The sequence below is a fragment of the Pelophylax lessonae genome (genome assembly GCF_965119305.1).
Source record: "Pelophylax lessonae genome assembly, chromosome: 13".
NCBI lineage: Eukaryota > Metazoa > Chordata > Amphibia > Anura > Ranidae > Pelophylax > Pelophylax lessonae.
The window spans coordinates 137,983,360-137,997,773 of NC_138780.1; positions in this window are offsets into that span (position 1 = coordinate 137,983,360).

Here is a 14,414-nt window from a genome sequence, read left to right on the forward strand (position 1 = left end):
AAAGTACTTTGAAAGACTGTGTTTGTTTTCTCATACTTCCATTTAAGGAGGTTTTAATATTATTGTTCATCATTTTTATGTTAATAAAAGCAAGCTATTGTCCTTTGTAAAGTAAATGTATTCCTAGGTCTGGAATTGATGAGCTCTTAACTAAATGCAGGCGTATTAAAGGCATAATTAAAACAGTTTTAATTATTCTCAATTTACATTTAGAGGAGTCATTAGACAAAAATATATAAACCGAGAGCTAACCTGCAACATGACTAGCTTAAAGTATATGTTAGTTCCTAACAAAGAGCTCCTCTTATTTGCTCCCTTTTGGTTTGTTGATTAAGTGTTCTGTTATATCATTCATTAGTGCAAAAAAATTCCTACTGATTCTACCATAGTCTTGTGTTCTCTGCCTGTGCTGACTCTTATCAGTTGTGACTATTTCCATTCCAGCTATCTCTGTTGGTGTCAAAACACCCCATGTTCTGGAGGAGAGGAGAGGAGAGGAGAGAAGAGAAGATCTTTTTTTTTTATCATTAACTTTTTTTTAATTAAGATTTATATAAAAAAAAATACAAACACAGTATACAGTTCTTCAAGTAGTACAATATACGTTGCAAATAAGTAACAATTAAGATATTCAAATGAGTTACAGGTCCAGATCACACATAAAGAAAGACTACAGAACAAAATTCCAGCAGCTTCACAGTAAGGTGGACAGTCATATCTCAACAATTGCAGTGTGTCGGGATATGGTGGTCAAGAAGAACAATGAAGTATATGGAGTAAATCTGAATGTATGGTTTACCAAGTATTCCATGTCATTAGAACATACCTAGTAAAGTTAGTCAGGTTGAAAAAAGACACAAGTCCATCTAGTTTAACCAAGAGAAAAAAAAAAAAAAAAAATCATACAATCCCATATACACAATCCTATACCCACAGTTGATCGAGGAAAGCGAAAACAGTTAAGGAGATGAAAAAATGATGTAGGGGAAAGGGAAAGAAAAGGAGTAAGAAAAGAGTCCTGCAACTTTCCAATGCAGGGACTACGCTCCAGGGACCTGGGTGCCAACAGATTCAGAAATAGGGCCGTACAGGGTGGGTCCCTTACATACACAGTTACGAGATTCTAGTTTATCATAAAGTCTAGCCTTTAGTTTTTGTAGAAGTTCTATAACTTTTATACTATCATACAGAGCAGCTGAGGATGGTGCAGTGTTTTTTTCCCATGAAGACACAGCGCTGCTGTGAGTAATTGGCGTAGCAGTTTTTTTATATGGCTTGGCAATTGTCAAAGAGGACAGGCCTAGTAGAAAACATTTTGAGGTAAATGGGATAGACTGTAACGCTCTAGCGTTTTGTTTAGAGAGTTGGATTTGCAGCTGCAGAATCTCCACTCAGTATTCATGTAGAGATGTGTTGAATCACCATGTCCAACTCTCCAGACTCATCATTGTGGCCAGCCTGCTTCAGCATACAATATACAAACACTCAATAAGATGTTCCTGGAGTGATAGGTTGTATATGATAGTATAGAGGTGATGAGCTGAAAGGACAGGCGTGAGTTGTGATAGCAATGATGAGTACTCAATAGTAATGTTCAGGAGAGTAGTAGATGATGGTAGATAGGTTAGCAATCATTTGCAATAAAAGGTGGTAGGGCACAGCAGATGGGGTGTACAAGAGAGGCTAACTTAGTGCAAGGATATAGATGGTAGTAGACTCAAGAGCTAGCAATCTATGTAACAGTGCAGATGATAGAAATAGTAATGCATAGATAGTAACAGTCCTTAGTATGCAGAAGTAGATAGTGTAAGTTTGATAGGAAGGAATCCCCTGTGGGGTACTTATCACTAGTTAGATTAGTAAGCTGAAGGGTCCGGTAATGAGTGAATGATCGGGTAGCGAGATACGGGATCAATAGCGAGGTTCCGGTCTATCCAGGTATGGCAATAGCTGGAGGCTCCGGCAGCGTAAGACAAGGCTGTATACCATGCGGTTTGAACGAACAATTTGTGAGAGAGAAGCCGGCGATTGAAATAGCCGCTCAGTGATGACGTCATGCGGCTTAAAGGTATATGCGTTCCACCTAGCTGAAAAGGTGGGACGCAATATGAAGAAGGAAATGACCTATAAGGGTACCGAAGGTACCAGAATCTTACAGTACCCCCCCCCCTTAAGGCTGGCTCCGGAAGGCCTATAGCACTGGTCTCTCCGGGTATTTGGAGTGAAACCTTCGTATAAGCCTGGGTGCGTGAACGTCAGAAGTATCCAACCAGGTGTCGTCTTGGGGTCCATAGTTCTTCCATCTTATGAGATATTGGAGTTTTCCTCTGTGGATACGAGAATCCAAAATCTCCCTAATCTCAAATTCCTCTCCGCCTTCAACTTGTACTGGAGGTGGAGGCGAGATGGTAGGCCTTATTCCTTGGTTGGGAATATGTGGTTTCAGTAACGACACGTGAAAGATAGGATGTATTCTAAGATCTGCCGGTAAAGTGAGTTGCACTGCAGCTCTTCCAATGAGCTTTTTAATTGGAAAAGGTCCGAGAAATAGAGGTCCAAGCTTTTTACTGGGTATCTTTAACCTCAAATTTTTTGTAGATAGCCAAACAAGATCCCCAATAGCGTATTGAGGAGAAGGTTTTCTACGAAGGTCGTAATACCTTTTTTGTTGGCTATGAGCATGTGAGATGGTGGTGTTAAGTAAACCCAGAGAGTCTTTTATTTGGGTAAGATAGTCAGAGGCTACTGGGTTACTTGATGGAAGGATGCGTGGTGGAATAAGTGTTGGATGAAACCCATAGTTTAAGTAGAACGGACTCTGCTTAGTAGTACTGTGGGTTGCATTGTTATAAGCAAATTCTGCCAGAGGGAGGAGGTCCACCCAATCATCCTGTAGGTATGAGGTGTAGCAACGTAGGTATTGTTCAATGCACTGGTTGACTCTTTCAGTTTGTCCATTGGTCTGAGGATGGTAAGGAGAAGTGAGTTTTCGCTCAATACGTAGTATAAATCATAGAGCTTGCCAGAACTTGGAGATGAACTGTGAACCTCGGTCAGATAGAAGAGTCTTTGGAATTCCATGTAGCTTGAACACATGTTTCACTAGTAATTCCGCTGTTTGTTTAGATGAAGGTAGTCTGCGAATATAAATGAAATGTGCCATCTTTGTCAGATGGTCCACTGACACTAGAATGGTATTAAATCCCCTGGAAGGTGGTAATTCTACTATAAAGTCCAAGGATACAACTTCCCATGGAACCTGGGGCATTGGTAGACTGCAAAGTAGACCAGATGGTTTTGTAGTGTCAATTTTGGACCTTGCACAGATGTCACATGAGGAAACAAACTTTTGTACAGACGTTTTCATATCAGGCCGCCAAAACTGCCTGGTGAGCAAATTAAATGTCTTAGTCATACCCATATGTCCTGCCATAGGTACGTCATGTGATAATTCCAAGATCTTGGTACGCATACTAGGAGGTATGTAGAGTTTGTCGTTAAAGTAGAGGAAGCCTTCTGCATCAGCACTTAGTTGTGGTGGAGGTGAATCCAGTCCTATACTGTGCAGAATCTCTTCCTTCAGGGAGCGAACAACACCAACAATACGATCATAGGGTATTATAGGAAATGAAGGGATTTCGGCGCAGTTATCTTCGGTTAATCGTGATAGCGCATCCGCTTTTTTGTTTTTGTCTGCAGGCGTGTAGGTCACTAGGAAGTTGAATCTTAGGAAGAATAGTGACCAACGTACCTTCCGGTGGGAAAGGGTCTTGTTAGTCTGAAGGTATTGGAGATTTTTATGATCTGTATATATGAGTATTGACAATCGAGTACCTTCAAGTAGATGTCGCCAATTCTCTTGCGCCAGTTTTATGGCAAGCAACTCTTTTTCACCCACTGGGTAATTCACCTCTGTGTTGCTTAATGATTTAGAGAAGAAAGCAACTGGGTGAAGTGGTGAAGTATTTGTTGGTCGTTGGGAGAGAACTGCTCCTACTGCCATATTTGACGCATCTACCTCCAGTATATATTGGAGGAATGGGTCTGGATGGCGTAGTATGGGAGCGGAAGTGAAGCTTGATTTTAACAAGCGGAAAGCTCCATTGGCTTCTTCAGACCATTTAAATGGTTTCTTTACACTTGTAAGTTGTGTGAGAGGTCTCACAATAGCAGAGAAGTTCTTGATGAACTTCCTATAGAAGTTTGAGAATCCAAGGAATCGTTGTAATGCTTTACGAGTTGTTGGTACAGGCCAATCCAGAATACACGATATCTTGCTCATATCCATTTTGATTCCGTTCTTAGATATGATGTATCCTAGGAATAGTACTTCTTCTTTATGAAATAGGCATTTTTTTAATTTTACGTATAAATTGTGTGCGAGTAATCTGGACAACACAAGTCTTACATGTTTTATATGTTCAGACAAAGATTGAGAATAAATGAGTATATCATCCAGATATACCACAACACAAACATCAAGTAAGTCTCTGAAGATGTCATTTATGAATCGCTGAAAAGCTGCGGGAGCATTACACAACCCGAAAGGCATCACAAGATATTCGAATAATCCGTATCTGGTTCTGAATGCTGTTTTCCACTCATCCCCGTCACGGATTCGGATTAGGTTGTATGCCCCTTTTAGGTCCAATTTAGAGAAGTAGGTAGCTCCGCGCACTTGTTCAATGAGTTCAGGAATGAGAGGTAAAGGATAGTGATCCTTTATCGTAATGGTATTTAATTGACTATAGTCAATAATAGGCCTAAGACTTGAATCCTTATTGCGGACAAAGAAAAGTCCTGCAGCTGTGGAAGAAGTAGAGGGTCTGATGAACCCTTTCGCTAAATTCTCATCCAAGTATTCCTTGAGATGAGAAAGTTCATCCTGAGAAAGAGGATAAACATGACCGAAAGGTAATTTGCTATTAGGGAGTAGATCAATAGAACAATCATAGTCCCTATGGATAGGCAACACTTGAGCGTTTTTCTCAAGGAAGACTTCTGACAGATCCTGGTAGCATGGTGGTGGTGTAATTTCATCTGACACCATAGACAGGATTTTTTTGGAGGTTACACCTGATCTCGCAATAGGGAGAAGGGAAGGTTAGAGTCCGTGTCTTCCAATCAATGGTTGGTTGATGTATGTGTAACCAGGGAAGTCCAAAAATAATGGGAAAATGTGGTGAAGGTAATACATCAAAAGTGGTTGTCTCCGCATGAGACTCGTTAGCAGTAACAAGGAGTGCTTGTGTCTGATTGGTGATTGGACCAGAAGATAACGGGATACCGTTAATGAAACTAACAGAGACAGGTTTAGGTTTTGAAATAATAGGTATTTTATTTAAGGTAACAAAACAAGTATCGATGTAGTTCCCACAAGATCCTGTGTCGATCATAGCCTTGGTGGTGATCCTAATTTGGTCCCACTGTAGTGTCAAATGAATAAAGAGATAGGGATTAGAAAAGGAAGTCGTTAAACCCCCCAGCAAGACATGTGAACTCTCACCGTCTTTTTTGCGGACAAGGGGACAGACGCTTATCAAATGATCCGAGGAGGCGCAGTACATGCAGAGGTTTTCGGATCTTCTCCTGGCTCGTTCAGTAGTCGATAAAGGTGGGCGTATCGTTCCTACCTCCATAGGAGTAGGGTCAACGGGCGAAACCCGAGAAGGACTGGACAATAGCATTCCCATCTTCTCAGCCTTTCTTTCTCGCAGTCACCTGTCAATATTGATGCTGAGCTGTATTAAGGCATCCAAAGTGCCAGGTAAATCCGCTCGGGCGAGCTCGTCTTTAACGGCTTCTGATAACCCGAGTCTGAACTGAGTTCGCAGAGATGCATCATTCCACCCAGAATCAAGGGTCCATCTTTTGAACTCTGCTATGAAGTCTTCAACAGGTCTCCTTCCTTGTTTTAAAGCCCTCAATTGGCTATCAGCAGTATTCTGCCTATTGGGGTCTTCATATAAGCTAGCGAGTTCCGCTATGAACAAAGGATAGGAGTTGAGAAGAGGGTCCTCTTTCTCAAAGAGAGAGTCTGCCCAAGCCCGTGGATCACCCGATAAATATGAAATAGTAGTACAGACTTTAATTTGGTCTGTAGTATAAGTACGAGGTTTTAAATTAAAAAGCAATTGACATGCGTTTTTAAATTCACAAAATTTTTTCCGATCACCTGTAAACACTAGAGGAGAATTTATTTTAGGCTCACGAGGTTGAGCAGCAGTGAGTTGTGAAACACGGGCTATCTGCTGTCTTAAAGTCTGATTTTCATTTTTTACTTCAGTAAGAGCAAGGATTAATGCATCTACCTTTTGTGTTAATTGTATCACTTGAGTGGCTAATTCTGCTGAATCCATTTTTTAAAGGTTCGTTCAATCTGTAACGCTCTAGCGTTTTGTTTAGAGAGTTGGATTTGCAGCTGCAGAATCTCCACTCAGTAGTCATGTAGAGATGTGTTGAATAACCATGTCCAACTCTCCAGACTCATCATTGTGGCCAGCCTGCTTCAGCATACAATATACAAACACTCAATAAGATGTTCCTGGAGTGATAGGTTGTATATGATAGTATAGAGGTGATGTGCTGAAAGGACAGGCGTGAGTTGTGATAGCAATGATGAGTACTCAATAGTAATGTTCAGGAGAGTAGTAGATGATGGTAGATAAGTTAGCAATCATGTGCAATAACAGGTGGTAGGGGACAGCAGATGGAGTGTACAAGAGAGGCTAACTTAGTGCAAGGATATAGATGGTAGTAGACTCAAGAGCTAGCAATCTTTGTAACAGTGCAGATGATAGAAATAGTAATGCATAGATAGTAACAGTCCTTAGTATGCAGAAGTAGATAGTGTAAGTTTGATAGGAAGGAATCCCCTGTGGGGTACTTATCACTAGTTAGATTAGTAAGCTGAAGGGTCCGGTAATGAGTGAATGATCGGGTAGCGAGATACGGGATCAATAGCGAGGTTCCGGTCTATCCAGGTATGGCAATAGCTGGAGGCTCCGGCAGCGTAAGACAAGGCTGTATACCATGCGGTTTGAACGAACAATTTGTGAGAGAGAAGCCGGCGATTGAAATAGCCGCTCAGAGCGGCGCTTAGTGATGACGTCATGCGGCTTAAAGGTATATGCGTTCCACCTAGCTGAAAAGGTGGGACGCAATATGAAGAAGGAAATGACCTATAAGGGTACCGAAGGTACCAGAATCTTACATAGACATCTCAAAGAGGCACTGCAGTAAGTGTCTAGTACAGTTCAGTACTGGCACTCTGCATCAGGTTTATGCAATTATGAGGATTTTTACATCTAATATTCAGCCTCTTATGAGATGCAGTCGCTGATGAAGTCCCACCTATGGACGTAACGCGTACGGGTGGAGGAGCTACGAATGACGTCACCCATTTTTATGGTTTGATTGCTTGTACAAAGAAATGCCATTATACACGCACTTGGTTGAAGTGCCTTACTTGTAAGTTATTTTTAATCCATTTAAATACAAGGGTTTAAACAAAGAGCACTAGATTCTTTTATTCTTCTTTACATACATATGCCCTGTGGAGTGAGTGCTACTTACATTGTGATCTGATCATTGGAGGACTGTTCCCCATGGTGTGAGAAAGTGCTTTGTGACCTTTTTGGTTGAATAAAGAAGGTGAGAGGCTTGTGTTGTCTGTGGTGGATGGGCTGCACTCACCCTTAACACTGGTTATGTTCATCATCAGGCACCCTTCCCGCAGTGGCTGAGATCTACATGTTTTAATATTTTTATAGACTTTTTATATTGTTGATATTACTGATTGGCTTTTTTGTGCTGTACTGATTATATTTTACAGGCGTTGCAGTAAGCCTTGAACTGGTTTCCAGGAAGTGCCAGTTCACACTACCGTGATGCGGGAACCAGCGTGATTCCAGTGCCGATTTCCACATCGCATAGGACTCATGGGCAGTTCACACTGCCCTATGTGAACTGCTGCAGGTGTCAATTGAAATTCTTGGACAGCTCAAGTAAATATGACACAATGTACCTTAGCGCTGTGGTATCTCCAACAGCGTGTAGGACATCCAAACGTACCAAAAGTAGTGAGTTTTCTTTATAAAGAGTACAGAGAGAGTTCTGAGACCAGACCGCCTGCCACCCCTCTAAGGAGAGCTCCTCACCCAGGAACCTCTTCCATTTAAGCATATAGGAATGTTTGAGAGTTAGGTGTTTTGTAGCCCTGTCCTAGGGGGACAATGCTGCTCCTCCATAGATACAGCACAGTGAGTAAGCATTGTCGCTTAAAGACAGGAAGTGTGTTACTTGCACGTTCACTAGGTAAAAATAAAGGGGGTAAAAAAAACTTAAAGTCTAAGTTCACTTTTTTTTTAAATTATAAATACACATATTTTTGCAGAAAAAAAATGTGCATTTATTATTTTATTTTTTTTCACAGAAGCCTGGAAAGCATTTCCATACACAATTCACTGCAATATTAGGCTCCTGCACACACTGCACAGAACATTGTTGCCAGTACCTCTGTACAGGCTTTCTGTTACAGAGTTGTAGGCAGTGTGAATAGACTATGAGCGTGCTGATTAGCATGCTCTCGGTCCATTAAGAACTACAAGCTGTCTATCGCTGTGACAGACAGGATTTGTAGTTTTCTCACTCACAGATTCTTGTGAATGAATGTTGCTGCTGTGTGAGCAGAGCCCCAAAAATCCTTAAAACAAAGTCAACATATCCACTAGTAAGCTGCAATATATAAAATGTATATTTCTGGGTTTAGATGTAACGTACTTTAAAGTAAACCTGTGCTTCACTTAAAGAATAAAATAAGGTCAGGACTCAACCCCTACTCCCAATGGTCCGAAGCCCAAGAGGTCTCCCTGGCTTCTTCCGGGCGCTGCGCTCCAATTCATCCCAAAGGTGTTCTATGGGGTTGAGTCACATTTCTCTACCCCAAACTCACTCATCCCTGTCTTTACGGACCTTGCTTTGTGCACTGGTGCAAATCATTTGGTGGAGGGAGGATTGTGGTGTGGGGTTGTTTTTCATGGATTGGGCTTGGCCCCTTAGTTCCAGTGAAGAGAATTCTTAAGGCGTCAACAAACCAAGCCATTTTGGACAATTTCTTGTGGGAACAGTTTGAGGTTGGACCTTCCTGTTCCAACATGACTGCGCACCAGTGCTCAAAGCAAGGGATGAATTAGAGCACAGACTGCGAGCCAGGCCTTCTTTCCAACATCAGTGACTGATCTCACAAATGCGCTTCTGGAAGAATGGTCAAACATTCCCATAGACACACTCCTAAATCTTGTGGACAGCCTTCCCCGAAGAGTTGAAGCTGTTATAGTTGAGCTGCAAAGGGTGGGCCAACTAAATATTGAACCCTACGGACTGGGATGTCATTTAAGTTCATGCACGTGTAAAGCCGGGCATCACAATACGTTTGGTAATATTGTGTATCTTATACTCATCTTCCCCTTGCACAGCCTTTACTCTATTTAGCTGCTGGGAGGGAAAAAGGAGCCCATACTGAGCTAAAAACTCATTCCTTTCCCCCAGGAATAACAGCACTGAGCAACTAACCATGCACCAGTATTGTCTCATCCAAGGAAGGGGAGAGTCACAAGCTCCCTATGGCCAATTAAACCAAGTATACGTATTCATCTTCGCTCTTGGAAGCTGAATAGAGTATCAGCTGAACAAAAAGAAGGTGAGTATGAGCTACCGGGGAAATGTTGCTATGTTATGCATGGGCAAAGCACAGTTTCATTTTTAAGTAACACTACTGCATAGTTTGTTTTCTTTTTAAAAGATTACTGTATAGTCTTTTTAAACATTTTCTAATGTGCAATTAAATGTGACCATCTTAATGTCTATAATCCTGATATTTAGTAATAATGTTAAATGTGTTTCTTCCTGTACTGGAAAAAATAAAGGAAGCATATTCATAAAATGTAGATAATCTTCAGTCCAATGGTCAATGAAGCTGTCCACCACATTCAGTGACTAGTAACAGGGCTTATGAGGTGAGAGAAGGTAGGGTGCTAGCTTCATATAGAAACATAGAAAAAGACCAAGTAGTCCATCGAGTCATTTTTTTTTTTCCGTTACTTTATTGTCTGAGTGTAGATCTATGTTTGTACCAAGCATGTTTGAAGCCATTTACTGTTAACTGTTTCAGAACCTCTATTGGTAGTTTATTCCAAGCATCAATTACCCTTTCAGTAAAATAATACTTTATAAGGTTAGTTTTGAACTTAACTTCCAGTTAGTTTGAGGTCATGTCTCCGTGTTCTTGATTTTGGTTTCAAATTGAAAAAACTGCCCTCCTGAGTCCTGAACCTTATTCGCCCCTTGATTTTTTTAAAGGTTTCAATCATGTCTCCCCACCCCCTTCTTTCCTCCAGACTGTACATATTAAGTTCCAGAAGTGGCTCTCAATATGTTTTATCCCCCAGACCTTTCACCATTTTTCTTACCCGTCTCTGGACCTGTTCTATCTTATCAATATCTTTCTGTAAGCGAGGTCTCCAGAACTGGATACAGTATTCTAAATGAGGTCTCACTAAAGATCTATATAGAAGAATCAGGACCTCCTTCCTCCTGCCGGTGACCCATCTAGTGATGCATCCTAGAATTCAATTCACTTTCCCCACTGCCTGGTCACACTGTTTGCTCATTTTGCAATCATCTGAAATAAGTACCCCCAAATCTTTTTCCTCTGTATTGCTGGCTAACATTGTACCCACAATCTTAGGGGATTCTTTTTCCCTAGGTGCAATTTTTTACATTTAGAAACATGGAATTGCAGTCTCCACTACTTTGACCAATCTTCCAGCAATGCCAAATCATCCTAGAATACCATGTTACAGACACCTCCAGGGATATCAACCCTATTTCACATCTTTGTATCATCAGCAAAAAGACAAAAGACCTTACCCAACAACCCTTTAGTTATATCACTTACATATAGATTAAATAGAACAGGACCCAGTACAGAGCCTTGTGGTACACCACTAGTGACTGGTCTCTGTTCCGAGTGAACCCCATTTACAACCACACTCTGGTATCTATCCTTTAGCCAATTGCATATCCACTGAACCCAAGGGTTAAGTCCTAGCTGGTACAACTTTTGTATTAGATCATTAAGTAGAACTGTACCAAATGCTTTACTGAAATCAAGATATACTATTTTCACAGCACCACCCTAGTCCAAAATATTGGTAACATAGTCAATAGATTTAACCAGATTAGTCTGACATTATCTGCCCTTAGTAAAGTCATGCTGCTTTGGGTCCAACAAGGTGTTCTGGACAACTTCTGGACTGGAAGGTTTTACCCCCTTAAAAGAGAAGTATGGCTTTACATTTTTATCCCCAGATATACAGTACTTACCTAGATACCTGTCCCCCGGCGCCTCTACACTGAGAACAGAGAGAGCGAACATCGCCGATCACTCAGTTCTGACTGCTCCCCGAGCAGAGAGCTGCTGACTGTCAGTCAGCAGCTCTCTGCTCTGCACCCTCCTCGCTCATTGGAGCGCTGAGCTGTGAAGGGACAGGTAGCAGCCGGCTCAGGTTCTCAGTGGCTCCCTGAGAGGCTGAACACGGGTGTCGATCCAGGGATCTGGGGGATCCTGACTCTGTTGTCATGATGCCGTGGTGCCTGGACTGACATCTGTGACGTCAGCAGAGAGCAGACTTCAGCCCGCTCTCTGCTGAAAACTGGCCACAGGAGTGCAGAACAAAACTGCACTCCTGTAATCTGTAGGAGATGTACAGCCAAACAAGTTTTGGCTGTACATCTTCTTTCATGATCAGGCCATTTTTTGTGAAACGGCACTGCATTACTTTAACTGACAATTACGCGGTCACGCAACACTGTAACCAAAAAAAAAACAATACATTTTTTCCCACAAATAGAGCTTTCTTTTGGTCGTATTTGATCACCTCTGCGGTTTTTATTTTTTTACGCTGTAAAAAGAGCGAAAATTTAAAAAAGAAAACAATATTTTTTACTTTCTGCTTTAAAACACAAGTCCAACAAACATATATGCACTGCTCAGGCCAAAAAATGGAAAGTACAGCATATCCGTTGCAGGTGCTCGTCTTGGTTCACCACCGTAGGCCATAAATATACCAGAGAAAGATACGGCCGCACTCCACAGCTGAGATAATGGTGTAAATGGTGTGAATAAGCACGATGTATCCTGTAAAACGTTAACCTGCCTACCTGTCCCCTGTCTGTTTGGACTGATAATGAATAAAGGAACTTCATAATCTTATCTCAGCTGTGGAGCGCGGTCATATCTTTCTCTGGTATCTTTATGCTATAAAACACAGCCAATAAAAAAAAAAAATCAAATTTTTTCATCATTTTAGGCCAATATATATTCTGCCACATATTTTTGGTAAAAAAAAAAAATCCCAATAAGTGTATATTGATTGGTTTGTGCAAAAGTTATCGCGTCTACAAACCAGGGGAAAGATTTATGGCATTTTTTTTTGCTAGTAATGGCGGCGATTAGCAATTTTAAACGGGACTGCGACATTGCAGTGGACAGATCGGACACCTAACTGACACTTTTGAGGGGACCAGTGACATTACTATAGTAATCAGTGCTAAAAATATGCACTGTTCCTGTACTAATGACACTGACAGGGAAGGGGTTAACACCAGGGCCATCAAAGGGATTAAATATGCCCCTAAGGCACAGGTGTCAAACACAAGGCCCACGGGCCGAATGCGGCCCCCCAGGCAATTTCATGTGGCCCTCACACCCCCCTTGTCTCTGCCCCCACCTTGTCTCAGTAGTCAGCAGCAGAAAGGACAGAACTGCTTCACCAGATCCTGCACTCCTCCTGTGCAGCTGCAGAAAGGCTGGTCTCCCCCCCCCCTCTTCTCAGCAGTCCGCAGCAGAGAGGAGAGCAGAACTCCTCCTACAGATCTTGCACCTCTCTGTGCAGCTGCAGAAAGGCTGGTCTTTCCCACCCCCCTGACTCCAGCACTCCTCTGGTTCTCCACCAGATCCTGCACTTCCCAGATCCACCCGCATCTTCTTCCTGGCAGCAGCACAAGGTAAGGGGGTGCATTGTGACGAAAGGAAGGGTGGGTGACTCTTGACTTCTAATGGTGGTGGGGTTCTTGACATCTCATGTCTCATGCTCTGGACATCTTACAGATATAACCGGCCCCTTGAGGGCAACCATAATGCTGATGCGGCCCACAATGAAATTGAGTTTGACACCCTTGCCCTAAGGGATGCTTTCTGTGTGGGGGATGAACTCACTAGATGAACATAGAAATCCGTGTTCCTAAGTAGCAGGAACACAAGATCAGTGTATTCATCTCTGACAGAACGGCGGTCTGCCTTGTTTACATCTGTCTCTCTGGGGAGCGAGCGCGGGTGGCCGACAGACATCGAGTCTGCCAGACCCACTGATTGGCTCCCCCTCTGGCCAATCAGCGCACGCCCCCCACTAGCTATTGCACAAAAAGCCGTACAGGTATGCCATTTCACGCAATAGGGCCAATTTGCTGCAGTGTATGTACTTCTGGCAGTTGGCAAAAGGTTTAACTCACTGGCCTGTAATTGCCAGCTTCTACTTTGCTGCCCTTCTTGTGGATAGGTACAATATTAGCTGTCCACCAGTCATTGGGAACTTCTCCTGTTATAAGAGATTGATTAAAAAGATCTGTCCAACAAATATATATTGAAGTTCTCTTAGAACCCTGGGATAAATACCATCAGGGCCCATTGCTTTATTAAGCTTTAACCAAGCCAGTTCCCCAACAGACCAAAAGTAGACAAAAAGGAAAAAGGGGAAGGACTTTGTTAGGATTCATATACGTACACTTCATTTTTTAAGCTGATCGTATACCAGTATAATTTTAAAAGAAAATTTCGATTCGTGGAACTTTTATTTTCTAATAGTCAATGGGGTCAAAGCGATAATTGCTTTTGAAAGAAAAAATCAAGGCATCAGTTGAAAAATATACCAGTAAATGTGCTGTTTTTTCAGAAAATTCCATTAATTCCAACCAAATATTGAAGGCATTATCTTTCATGGCATTATCGAATGTACTGATGAAATTTTTTGTAAGAACGTTTGCCTGAAATTCTACCTGTGTATGGCCAGATTTAGGGTGCTTTCTCACTCATGCAGTGTGGTTTTCTAGCATTTTCTAACATATTGTACCTGCAAATTTCTAGCAGGTTACCTGCATTTTCTGAAGGCACACCAAAATTCCTGTATGCAGGACTTTCATAAATTGCTTCAAAACCACCCAATGTAATAGAAGTCTAAGGCAAAGCGCAGGTAACCAGCATGAAACCTACAGGTGCACTGTGTACTGGGGTACTGTGGAGTAGTAATGAGCTCAGACGTATTCAGATTCTAGTCCAAACTCCCCTGAGCGATCCT